Source organism: Scaptodrosophila lebanonensis, unplaced genomic scaffold, assembly GCF_003285725.1.
Source record: "Scaptodrosophila lebanonensis strain 11010-0011.00,11010-0021.00 unplaced genomic scaffold, SlebRS2 tig00000024-arrow-pilon, whole genome shotgun sequence".
Lineage (NCBI taxonomy): Eukaryota > Metazoa > Arthropoda > Insecta > Diptera > Drosophilidae > Scaptodrosophila > Scaptodrosophila lebanonensis.
This window is the reverse complement of record NW_022060538.1, coordinates 20,104,469-20,118,141: the sequence shown is the minus strand read 5'-3', so window position 1 is coordinate 20,118,141 and position 13,673 is coordinate 20,104,469. Positions and strand designations below refer to the sequence as shown.

The 13,673-nt window shown below is 37.4% G+C and overlaps 1 non-coding gene across 1 annotated transcript; it reads right to left on the bottom strand.

The window, feature by feature from the left end:
- Window positions 1–5,134: 5,134 nt before the first annotated feature.
- LOC115622054 lies at window positions 5,135–5,249 on the bottom strand. The gene has a single exon (XR_003995310.1). It is a non-coding gene; the product is annotated as a U6 spliceosomal RNA (small nuclear RNA).
- Between the last annotated feature and the right edge of the window lie 8,424 nt (window positions 5,250–13,673).

The window sequence follows — 13,673 nt, the reverse complement described above, 5'->3', positions numbered from 1 at the left end:
TTCTTCTCTGCTAACAGCTCGAAAACTACTCTGCTGCAGGACAAGAATCCACTGAGCATGCGACGATGAGGGCTTCTCACTTAAATACTACAACAGCGTCCTGTTGCAGCCAAGCGAGCAATGAGAAGGGGCGGCGAGACGCGCAGAGCTTGCAGCTTCACATCGCGCCGGTTGACAGTTCGAACAACTGCGCAGTGGATGCTGTGGGCTGACAGGGTTGTCGCCTGCTTTCGAGTACGGCGAAAGCGTAAATTGAAAGTGTACAGCTTTCGGTCTGTGACTTTGCTGACGCGCTTCAAAGCTCCGCGGAGCTTTAAAACTGAAAAGAAGAAACTGAAAACGAATTTTAATTCCTTTACAACATGTTTGCTTTTGAAAATGTTTTTAGGCAAGGCGAGTCTGAATGAACGCAAGGATCTTAGAAAATATGCGAGGTACTAGAGTAATCAAGCAAAACCAAAGTCAGTTAAATGACAGATTTGTGTTTTTTCCCTCTGATGATTTGTCATAACTCTCGTAATTCTTGGAATTTTTGTCTTATATAATTACGTTGTGGCAATGCTATATGTAGTCAGATCAAGTTTCATCGTGTTATGTTAATTCTTAAGGATGTTATAGCCATAAATATAATCTCTGTCTCTGCCTGTTGTGCTTGCCTTGGCTCAACTCGGTCTATATATGCGCAAAATAGACACACATAAATGCAATTTCGGAGTAAATGAATGCTATTGAAACTATACATAAATAAGTACATATGTACATATCTGTATCTATGTTATTCAAGCTGCATTCCAAAGTAAACGGGAATAGGGCTTTGGCAGCCCTTGTTAACGGCTGGACGTGAGTGACAACAACTGCTACTTATAACAGAAATGTCAAATGTAGCTAACTTCCCCTGCAAACGATCATCCGGTCCAATAATAATAACTAATTAGTTTCTATTGGACAAGTCTAAATTGCAATTTGCCAATTCATTAAACATCAGCCAAAATCTTCATTGAAATTATTAGTAATATAATTAAGCATAATCAAAACATCAATTTATCGCATCGATCGATACTTGTAAACGCTCTTTTGGTTAAAAAATTAATTTTCACCATTTTTATAATACGAGTATTTCCTTGAATATATTTATACATTAAATATGTATATGTATGCATAACATCAATGGCTCCTTAAATCAATCTTCTTGGCTTCTGTCAAAAAAAGCTATTGTTGATAAGGTAAGGTGACTTCTGACTTAAATAGCTTCAAGCGTCCTTAATTTGAAAGGAATTAAAATAACCTTACCCGACTTAAAGTTGGAGAACATTTTATATAGCGTCAATATCACATTCTGCGAATTAAAGGGAACTTACAAGGACGTCTTAGACATCGCTCATAGCATGCGTTGCACTTTAGATGGAACGATGATAGTAATAACGAGTCTATGGAGGTTCCCGCATAATACATAGATGTGTAAAAAACAGCAATACTTGTATGCAAATTCACCTAGCTCTATAATAGAAGTCTTGAGCTTCAGCACGTTTTTATTATTAGTGAACAAGCGAAACCAATTCAAGAGCGGTTGCTGGTGATAATGAAGGTTCTTGGGTGACGAAACTATACCTCTTACATTGTAAATTAAAATCTGATAAATGAGCATATAAGCAAATCCACTGGGAATTAGAGTCAGCAGACATTGAGAAAAGTAGAAGGTAATGGAAAATCGATGCCAAGTATATAGTATGCAGAAGTTTGGCTTATTTTGTCGCCTATCGCTATTTGCGGGATTAATCGCAAAATGAAGTGTGTGTATCGGTGTGTCGCTGTCAACAAACCACTTGGCCTGGCAATTTAAAAATCTCATTAAATTGAATGCCAGGCATTGTGAACGTGTGTCTGTGCCTTTTAAACTCAACCTACGACCATTTGGCCTTTATGTGTTTGCGGTTCCTTTTCAGCAGCTCCTCGGAGAATTTTCACTTAATGTGCCTCGTACCCTGACACTCAAACATGGCAACACACTCGGACTTATGTATATAAGTGACCAGGCACAAGAGCAAAGGATTTTACACACATTCTGAGAGAGAAAGAGAGAGGGAGAGATAGAGAGAGAGAGAGGGGGAGAAAGAAAGAGTCTACGACATACAAGCAAATAAATAAAACAGAAGGCTCATTATAGCATTGACCGCGATGAGTTTAAAGTGCAGCATATAAAGCGAAACAGGAGTAAGAGAGTTCGGTGAATGGGGGATGGGGAAAAGGAGGAAACGTAGTAGGCGCGCAAATGTGCGAGTGCTTAATAAATTTTTAAAACAAAAGGCAGTGGCCATTAATAACAAAAGCGGTCGGTTGGCCGTTCGGTCGGCTTTTATATAAAAGTGCATAAGTATAAGGTATTAAGTTGTGACTTGTGTTTATGGCGGTCATAAATACCGAATGCCTTCTTTCTGTTGGCGGCAGCAGCACATGAAAAGCGTATGGAAATGTGAAAAATTCATTGAGTGCTGCTGCTGCTGCTGCCAGCCAAATGAGTCGAGCAGCAAGCGAGTGACTTATGCGACTGCATATGTGTATGAAAATTTATTAATAAGGGTGTGTGTTTGTGTATTGCTTGTAGCTGGGCGTGTGGGTGGGTTTACATTGGCCGGCAGCTGCTGGTTGAGCTCGTTTCCGGCTTTATCTGTATGCCAAACGCACACACACACACAAACCTACACACCCACACATCGACGCATAGGGAAGTAAAGAATGTGGCAATGGAGTAGAGCAATGGACGGGCTCATTAATTTCAACATAACGCTTTGATGCCACTCGACATGTTCGCTCAGTTGGATCGTTTCCTTGCACACGGCAACAACATTTGCACAGACAGAGAGAGAGAGATAGAGGCACGCACACATGCACACATAAATCACACATAATTGTGCGGTGAGACACAAGCAAGGCAGGCAGCTTACCGGAAAATTTGAGAAAAGCCACTCACACACACGCACACGCACACATATACGAGTATGTACATATGCGTAGTTTTTCCTCGCATTTAAAGGTAATTATTTTAAATTAAACTAGAAAGCTCATTCAAGCAGCTCCCCAAAAGTATGCAGCAAATTATTAGCACCTGCTTGTCTCTATGCGTGATTACGTGTGTGTGTGTGGCAAATGATTGCCACTGTGCCAGAGTGTGCATGCTTCAGTCTGTGTATGTTGTTCCCTCTTTCTCCCTCTTCCTATCTTTTTGTTTGGCATTGTGCCTTAAAAGGTAAGTGGTTGGTATGACAAATAACCGATTTGGCAGGTAAATGGTATATTGTATGTATTTACTAAAGAAAAAAGTAATTTTATTACACGGTTTATTAGAACAAATTCATTATTACAAATACATAAATAGGAAGTCTAAGAATTCCTCTACTTATAATTTTTTAAGCAATAACCATGTCGCAATAAGCGCTCATATAGACGGACAGAAGGACATGGCTGTATTGACTCGCTTTGTCATCCTTATCACGAATATAAATGCATTGTGGGATCTGTCATGCCTTCTTCTGTGTAGAATATACATTCGCACTAATCTAATATATGTACCTTTTTTCCCTTTGCAGGTGCATTTCCTATACATGAAATTACTTATCGGACCATCCACGCACTCGTGTGTTTCGGGTAAGCGTGCTACGTATGTACAAGTACGTGTATGTATGAGTGAGTGAGTCCTTTCGACTCTTCTGCTGTACTCGAGTGTGAGACTGCACTTTGATTTTGTTTACTTGGTACAGGCACACATCTACCCAGAGAAAGGGAGAGATGTTGACTTGTCGACTACCCGTCCTTCTGTTCTCTCGTCTGTCTCTTGTCTAGGGCTCATCATTATGTGCGCCTGGCTTAGCTTGCTTTATGAGCGCCCTGTGCCCCAGCAGCAAACAAAAACTGGAAGAAGAATAGCAATGCCATCACAGTAGCATACTTTTCCTTGCGCTGCTGCCTTTTGGGTCTAATAACGGCATTAGGGCAAACAGCAGTAGCACGCACACACCCATAAATAGATGTATATGTATATGTACATATCCAAGTTAAATTAGGTCAGTGGCTAGGTCGTTGTCTGTGGCAGCCCGTGAGTGCGCAACAAACCGTTCAGGTGTCCGCCTGCCAACGCCTGTTGCATCTCAGAGCCAGCGAACCAAAAACGCGCTGAGCTGCGCAATATTTTTCCCATTCAGCACGCAAATAAATTCGTTCGCTTTTCGATATAAGCGAGTTATGTTGTTAAATATGGGTAAAAAAATAATAATATACAACTAAGAGGATTAAATATTTTAGGAATATACTTTTATAATACATATTTATTTAATGCCAATGTGGTTGTTTTAAATAATTTAAACTATAATAGCTCTATATTATTAGTTTGCTTTCAATTGAATTTTCATTTTGTTTGAACTGAGCAAATGTTATGTTGTAAAATTTAAATCAAAACATACCTAAATCAGGAATGCCCAATTAATTAAAATAGTTATTGCATTAAAATGTGTTATACTTGTAAAAACGTACGCTCTTGCCAGTGGATTAATTGTATTCCTGGCTTCCACAACAGATTGACTTACAAATTTCTATTTCAGTCTAGTTTTTAACGATATCAGCTGTTATCGAATGGGAGCTAGACGCTTGCATCTTTTCAATATTTTGCCTATGTCGACATTTATGTTTTTTAAATTAAAGTAAATAAATAATTTGAGCCTTGCCGAGGCGGAGTAAATATATCTTAGAAGAAAAATGTGAAACTAATGACAATTAATCACTTTTGCTTTATACCTTTGAACTAAGCATTGAGCACTGATCTATGGAAAGGCAACAAAAAGTTTTTATTTTTATTTATTTATTTAATGCTAGCTTAAAGTTAGAAACTTACAGCTAACAGGGTTTGAATAGCTATGACTACCAGGATCTTAAGCTATTACAATCAATGAAATAGTGTGTTCAAGTAATTAAAAAAGAAACAGAATACATATGTAGTTTTTTAACTTAAACAATATTTGTTATCTAGTATTTATATTAAATAAGTAGCGGCATAACTAAGTAAGTAAGATATAAATTTCATCATAAAACTGAGCTTTGTGAAGGTATTTAATTATTAATTTTATATTCTCGATAGAAGGTGAGGAAAGAAGTGTTGCTGGATCAGTGATTCAAATTTTGCGTGTCATCCTTGCGCAGGGGAAATGCTAATCATCTCTGTATCATTCCAATTTTGGTATATGTTCTGCCGAAGCAAGAACAACAAAAGGTTATATTTCACTTTTTCTAAATATCAATGTAAATTTTAAAATGTAAGCATATATGTATACATCCTTTTAACTTGCACAGATCTCACAAAATTCTAAAATTAAGTAACTAGAAATTACCAGTCACATTTAATTATCGTTAATGCAGCAACCTAGATTAACTGCTAAGGGCGTCTGTCTTTATGTCATTCAGCCATGGTTAGTACGCCTTCAGTTTGTCACTGTCTTGTTAGGGTAGGTATTTGTGGGCAGCTATTAACAAGCAAACAGAAAAACTATGAGCTTAGAAGCTAGTCCACCGCAGCATCCCGACGCTTAGCTGGCACCACAACCACCGCAACAGCAACCGCAACAGTCAGAAAAACAAATATAACAAGCCAAAGCCAACTTTAACAGAATGGTCCGACGTAATTAAAAATTGTTGCATACAACTCGGAATATTTTTGTATAGTTTTTGTTGTTGATGTTGCTTTTGTTGTTTTTATTCAGCTTTGTTTGCATCTGAAATAAAATTTTTATCTTGTGTTTTTAATTAATTAGCCAGTGAAATATTTTTGTGCAGGCCCTGAAACGTTTTCAATTAAAACAACAGCGATATTTAAATTGCTGGCCCTGGCAAAGGTTAGAGTTGAAATGCGCTTGCAATGAAAATTTGTTTGCCTAACGAGCTGTAAGCGAAAACAGTCAACTTTGTGAGTGAAATGAAACTGAAAAACATTTTAAATTCAAACTTTGACTGCGCCATTTGCGAAATTGCCAAAAAGACGTTTATAAATGTGTGTAATGTAGTTTGCTTTTCCTCGATGTTACAGTAGAAATTTCATAGAAAGAGAGAATCTTTTCACTTTAAACAATTTCATTTATTTCAGGATAATCGAGCAGCATATCCAGTATTAATATATATAGGTGTGTTATATAAGTTCAGCAAGTCATAAAATAAAACATTTTTAAATATTTATTCCATATTGTAGTTACGATAGTATAATACCACTATAATACTAATATAATACTAATGCCGTGAAACAAATATCAATAGCGATTGATTAGTTACAAGATTTTTAATAATCTAAACATCGTCGACTAGGATTTCGATATATTTTTTGGGAATCAGATTCCGAGAGTATTTATCACGCCTATTAATTGATTGTCTTAATTTCTCACTTCCTAGCAGATAAAAATAAATTAAGTTCTTTATAGTTAATGTATCACTGATCCTTTAATTTAGTGCTTTAAATCGACTGCTTTTTACGTCCTTGAAGCTTTTTTTTTACCAATAAAGACATTAGAAAAATTGAAGAATTTCTCATTCTATTAGAATATGAATACGTTTACCATTTGACAAGAAAATTGTGTAAAAATTCGGCAACATCGCAATCGTATGTGAATAAGACTTCACCAGCAAAATTCAATCGAAGATAAACAACTTTGTATAAACATAAAAATAACTAAATTACAAAGAACGAGCAAAACACAAAAGCAATGCTATGCTTACCGTTTCAAATTAAATAAATAAATAAAACGATTGTAATAATGTACATATTTTAATTTGTAGTTGATATTTGTGTGTCTTTTTGGTGACATAATTTAAATTTCGAGCGCTATAGCACTTCAACGAGATGTTGAAACCATAGTGACGTTTCAAATGTACTCGGCAGAGGGTAACAGTATTTTGTGGAGGGCAAACGTTTATTTATGTTTATTTAAATTACAGAAATTGTAACAGGGCTGAATACAAGTATTTCAGATGTGTTTTTTGTATGCTTTGGTAGTACTGTATATTTACTCGTATATAAGCTGTGCTCTTGTCAATTCAATTGCTCATACACTGGCGCACAAAAAGCCACTTAAAGCAGCTTTTAGTGACGTTTCGTTTTTGGCATCGTTTGTAGCAATTTTTTTTGTACTTGTATAGGGAGTGCATTGGACGGGCAGGCGACAGGAAACGCTGTATAGCTGACACTGATAGAGAAAGGCAAAGACGACGATAGGGAACATACAAGTATATACACAGTATTGCACCCCAGGAAATCGAACGTTGTGATGACAGTTCTGCGGTTTCGCTTCAAACGACGCGTCGTTTGTGAAAACCCAAAGGGAAAAATATTTAAAATTTCCGTGAGCTCGATCCTGTATACCGGCAGTTCATGGCTCTAACTGAATTAATTTTTGCGCCTCCATGCAGGCGACGTGCCAATGGAGCCCACTTATGGCCACTACAAATCTGCGGCAAGTAACTCCGTGAATTTTTTCTTTTCTCTTTTATGACTGCTTTCAATCCACTTTGTAAGCTATTTTGAGGCAATAAAAGCGAACGCTGAACACTGCACATTGGTACAGAACTGGTTCGAGGCAAGATACTTTTTCTGTCCTCATCATTCTTTGCGAATTTAAAAATCACATGACCACGTTTTTAATAACTGCATGGGGATCTCAAAGAACATATTTTAAATGGAGAAATATACAACAAGCGTTAAGGTATTCTTCGACTTACATCAAAACTTTATTCATCCATGTTAATGGGTTGCAAGCTATATAACCTACTGTTTTTATACCATCTTATCTTTTACTAATCATTTTCGTCATACATAGTTACTTTTTGGGACCCATGAGTGGTACAAATCCATCAGACATGAGTACAAGATTCTCAATTTGCAATTGGTTCCCATATCTATGCAAGCTCTTCATGATAACTTTTTTATTGTATTTGACTGTTTTCATTTTGATTTTTGCCAGTCTTATATTATTAGCAACTTTTTAGACTATACCAATACTTTGGTACTATTGTATGATTACAAGAGTAACTTGTAAAGTAAAGTTGTATGTATAGTTTTAAAATGTGAAGATTTTTGGTATTAAAAACTTATAGGCATGGGCTTAATGTCTAAATTAATATAATTTATTTATTTCTTTGACAGCAGATTATAAATTTTCTGAAATGATTTATTAGATTATAAACTAATAACTTTGATTAAAATCAAAAAGATGTTAGCCTTATATTTGTAAAACTTTTATCAGATAAAATTTTTAGCAACATGAGGTTTTGTTATTTTTTGTAGAAAAAGTTTCAATTTACTGATATTCTCTTGAATTTAAAACCTAAATTTCTATCCTAAACATTTATTGACTTTAACTATTAGAATTTAACTTTAGTATATAAGAAGAGGATTTTAGTTGATAAAACAAACCAGTTAAAAATTTGATTTTAATGAGTAATAAATAAAGAAGTGTTTTCATTTCAAATTCCCATGAGTATTGTTTGGGTTTTCTTTGAAGCTCTTTAGCAATCTATTTTGACCCCATAACTGGAAAAAGTTCTGCCAATTTTAAAGTTTGTGTTATGTCTGGCTTTTGTAAAGTAATGCCATTGAGGTGATTTTTTCATTTATTTTAAGTAATTATTTTCCTGTTGAAGTTTTGAGCCACGGTGGTGCGACGGCTGCTGAGAAGCGATGTTTGTGAAGTGAGTGCCGCTAATATAAAATTGAATTTAAATAAATGGAGTCGAGGCGGTTGCTGTGTCGTAAAAGCAAAAAATGCGAGGGGCCGAGACGATAGCAGCACACGTTTCGATTTTGATTTGATTTGTTTGTGCAGGGAGCCACACAACCCAACTCGCCCTCAGCATCCTTCCTCGCAGACAGCTCGTGTACCGACGCACTTAGGCGCCATTTAATATGCAACAATCTTTGGCAGCAGAGAAAAAAATGAAATAAGCAGAAAGGGAAGATGGCGCATAATCATCATCATCAGCAGCAACAGCAACAGCAACAGGAATAGCGACAGCAACATCAGAAGCGCCAGAGCCTCGTTGTAGGGCTGCTGCCTGATACCACGAGCCGACATCCTCATCGGAGTTGCTTTGTAATAAATCGTTTGCAAAAAATGGAACGAAATCGTTTTAATTTATTCATGCCACGTGCGCGCATCTTTTAAGCAGTCGCTTGCCTTCATTCATTGTGTTTGAGGTCTTGAGCAGCCCGTCAAGTTTCTATCCAACCCGCCATACTCGTACCGCCACCATCGTTATTTCCCCCCTCGGGCTGTTTGGTTGATTAAAAATGCAAAGTACTGCAGTTTGCTTTTGCATGCAAAAGAAAACGTTGTGCATTAATTCTGTTTCGTCATTTGCGTCAGATCCAGCTCAATTATTTGGCGGTTAATTTTGTTTGAACTATAGTATTGACATCAAGGCTTACTCTTATATCCCGATTATGCAAATGCCGGCGCTCTTGTTGACACAGCTGTTAAGCACACGATTTTGTATAATTTTGAGCGTGTAGACAACTTTTATTAATTACGTCGGCAGCTTGTTTGCCAGGTAATAAAGGACATTGCCTACAAATTGGCTGCTTGCTTGTGCCATGTGGGATAGATTTAGGCAATTAGCAGCGTATTTTGTGGCAATCCTTTGGCTAATTTGTTGACAACTGCACAAGGCTCCGCTGCTTCTACCCCAAATCCAGCTCCAGCTCCAGCTTCAATTTCATCTTCACGACCCTTTCCAGTTGTAACCTCGCGGCGTGCGCTGTTTCTGCCATCACTTAGAGAGCTTGAAGTGCTGCCAAGCGTGTGTTTTAAATGGAAACGTAGACAAACGAGATAATTCGGCACGACAAGCGGCAGCTGTGCTATCCACAGGAACATGTTGCGTCCCTCTCCTGTACAAGGACATAAGTCTGCGAGTATGTTTATATGTATGTACACACCCACCCACTCGAAGACATGAGTCTACTTTTCGTACAAATTGTTTTTTAAATTTTATGGCTAAACTGTTGAAAACAGCAGATAAAGTCCTCCATTGAGTCGGGGGCGTTTGTTAGATATTATTCTAATTTGATTAGATTTTTTCCAACATGTGATTTCCCCAGCGTATAAGGATTTTTTATCACTTTTATATTGTTTTACCTATGACGACAGTCTATGAAATAATAATTTACTTGTGTGCTTAATTATTTTAAATTAAATATTTGTTAATCATTTTATTACTTTTGTAGACTTACAAACGTTAAGTTTTGTCGAGTAATGGAGAGCTTTTATTAAAAAATAATTAAAATTTTAAATCTTAAACACTATTTCTTAATTTTTGGCTCATATGGCTACTAAGGCGCGTTTTTTAATTTGCAGCATTAATGTTAATATTGTTCTTTAAAAATTGAGCTGTGTGATACGATATAATATGTTTTCAAAAATAAATTAGTTTATATATGTATAAGGAATGTTTATTTTGTATTAGTTTTAAAGTTAACAAACCAAAAATCGTTATTCCGTGGCTACAGCTACTTTACAATGATAACTACCGATCTATTTCCCATATGCTACAGCATATAGATATTAATGGCATAGTTCTGTTCCCTTAGTAATGTGTTATTATTAAATGGGCGTCTTATTGATGGAACTCTTTCACTCCAAAAACAGGTTAGATTGGGTTAGGGGGCCACCACTGGCAGCTGCACTTAGAATAAGTTGGTCTTAGGGTTGTCGGGATCAGTTGCGGATAAGTTAGGATATCGATTTAATAATCCGTAGAAAGCATATGTTGAGCAGTGGCAGTGAAGATGTTCCAGCATTTCTACCGCTTCCTGTTTCTTGCATATACCTAGCTTTTTGGCATGGGCAGCTACCAGTCTGTTATGAGTGTGTATTATAGTGTTTCGGGACTTGTAGGAGCAATCTGGTGAGTTTAAAGTCTCCTTTGCACATTGTTCGGGCGATCCTGCAATTGACAGTATAATTTCACTGCTGAGCAGTTGTCATTCAAGCTTTGTAACTGCTGTGGAGTGTTCTCAGAATGTCATTCATGATTTTCCCTCCTTTGCCAGAGTGTCTAAATTGTCCAATCATATAGAATTCTATTAATGCATTGAATAATTTTTTGAAAGCAAGAACATTTTCCATATGAAATACGGACATTTTAAGAATAAAACGAATTATTATTATCATAGCTCTCAGCATATGCCATGCTCTTTCAAAAATTTCGTTAATAAACATTGAGATCAAATTGAAATGAAATCCGTTGGCTGATTCGCATGTTTCCAAAGCAACAATGGTAAGCTACTAAGTGCAAAAGACGTTAAGCGACTGCTGGGGCGCCCATGTGTGGCCCGGCAATTTAAATCCCAGAAGCTTTAGCGCTGCAGGGCGCTCATTCAGAGTCGGCGATGCCGAGACACACGACGAATCAAAATCAACAGCAGCAGCAACAACAACAACAACAACAACGACAACAACAAGAATAAGTGAGCTTAGCCAGCTTTTGCATTTAAGGCAGAAAAGAGACGAGGTGTTTTTGTGTGTTTGTTTGACATTGCCTTAAGGTAGTTAAGATTTTAAATGCTGTGCAGCCGAATGCCTGCTGCTGTTCCTGCTGCTGTTGTTGTTGTTGTTGTTGTTGCTATTATTGTTGTCATACTCGTAAAATACACAACTTTAGTTAGTGAGGTGGCAGAAGCAGGCCAGGAGCGTTCACTTCAATGGCACCTAGGCACATGGAACGTGTTATATACATACATATATAGGGTGCGCCATCTTTTATGTCGGTATGTAAACATTGAATATCTTTGAAAATAAACAACCGATTTTCAAATATGAGATATTTTTATTTAATTTGGTTCTGTACAATTTCTTGAACTGAGGTTTTCAACACTGGTCTACTCAAGTCAATCGGTTCACTAACAAATGACAAAGTTATTCAATATTTACATACCGACAGAAAAGATGGCGCTCCCTGTATGTATGCGCATATACCTAGAGTACACTATATGTTTTTATCTCTGTGTGTAGCTGTGTGTCTATCTGTGTGTGTGCCGCATAAAATGCCAGGCAGCAGTATTAAGTACGACTCATGAGTTGCGTGAGTTATGCATATTCATGTCTATCATGAAATGTTGTTCTGCACACACACAGATACACAGATACACGCATATACTATACTTCTAGATATGTACAACAATTTGCCATTTAAATGAATGCTTTTGTTGTAATTATGCAAAATTCCTCAACTGGCACGCAAAGACGACCAAATTGTGCACCAAAAATGTTTGCATTCATTCGTTTATTCATTCATTCCACATTCTGAGTGAGACTTCCCAAAAAGCCTGCAAGTAATTTCGTTTCCAATTGTACATGAATTTGCGGAGCGCTTTCTAAACTTTTGCCATTGACATCGTTGTCAGAGCAACATCAGCAAAAATGAGTTGGCCTGATGATTAAGGAAGGCCTTGTGTGGCGTCGAAAGAAACTTTAAAGTGTTGATGTCTGACAGACAGTCTCAAAAATTTGAAACTGCACCTTCAACACTCAGATGCTGCGATGCGACGAGCACAACTTATAATTTTGTGGTCTTATAAAAGAGTTATATATTTTAAGCCACAGCAACATTCAAAACTTTTTGATTGTTTGTCAAAATGTGGCAAAAACTTTCACAGCTCTTCTTGCAACAATGCATCGGGAAAGTAATAACTGAGTAAGCACAAACACTAGACCCCAAAAGTATTAAGATAGATGAAATTCATGTATATTCGATGAGTGAATTCTATGAAACATTCAAGGCTTTGTTACATTATGAAAGCCTTTCACCGAGCCATAATAGGCTAGGCGTCTAATTAAGAGCTGGCCTTGAAAAGTGGCGCACTGTGACAGTTTGTCAAAATAATTATGCCATATACTGTGCAGGCCGACATTTGTTTATGTTCCCAATGCATGTGTGTAAACATGGCTATGTACTGTACTCGTACGTATCCGAGGTTGTTGTTCCATCAACTACTGTCGTCGAGTGTGCTCATCAACGCCATCAGCAGTCGCATTTGACTCCTGTCGTAAACTTCATCCTGTCGTGCCTGCCTGCCTGGCTGCCAGGCTGCCAGGCTGCCATCCTGCCTGTCACTCCTTGGTCCTGCCTTTGTCTTTTACTACTTTCTGCACACACATCACATCACTAGAGCAACAAGAGCATGTTGTTTACAACTGCAAATACAATAGAAGCGACAGCGACAACGCGTATTTACTGCCACCAGCTTTGTCAATGTCGTTGTTGGCCATTCTTGTCGCTGGCAATTTGTTTAATTAAATGTCTGCTTGTGTATGTGTGTGAGTGTGCTTCACTCTAGAATGTATGTATGTGCGGGAGAGCTCCCTTTTTATTGCCGAGTCACAAAAGTTTAAATTAATAACGACACTCAATGTGATTTTTTGTGGTTAATTTACACTCGACGCTAATTTAGTCGTCGCCATTGTTGCCTGTCCATGAGCTCCTCTTGGGCGCTTCATATACCGTTAGGCCGGAATTAATTGCAGTTCTCTCTGCGGTGTTTAATGAAGTGTTGCATACTTGTGGGCATAGAGCGCCCAAGCCTGTTAAGGAGGAAGAGCAAGCGCCTTCATTTGTCATTAGGTTTCGCCGTTGGCACGCGTGTCAATGCA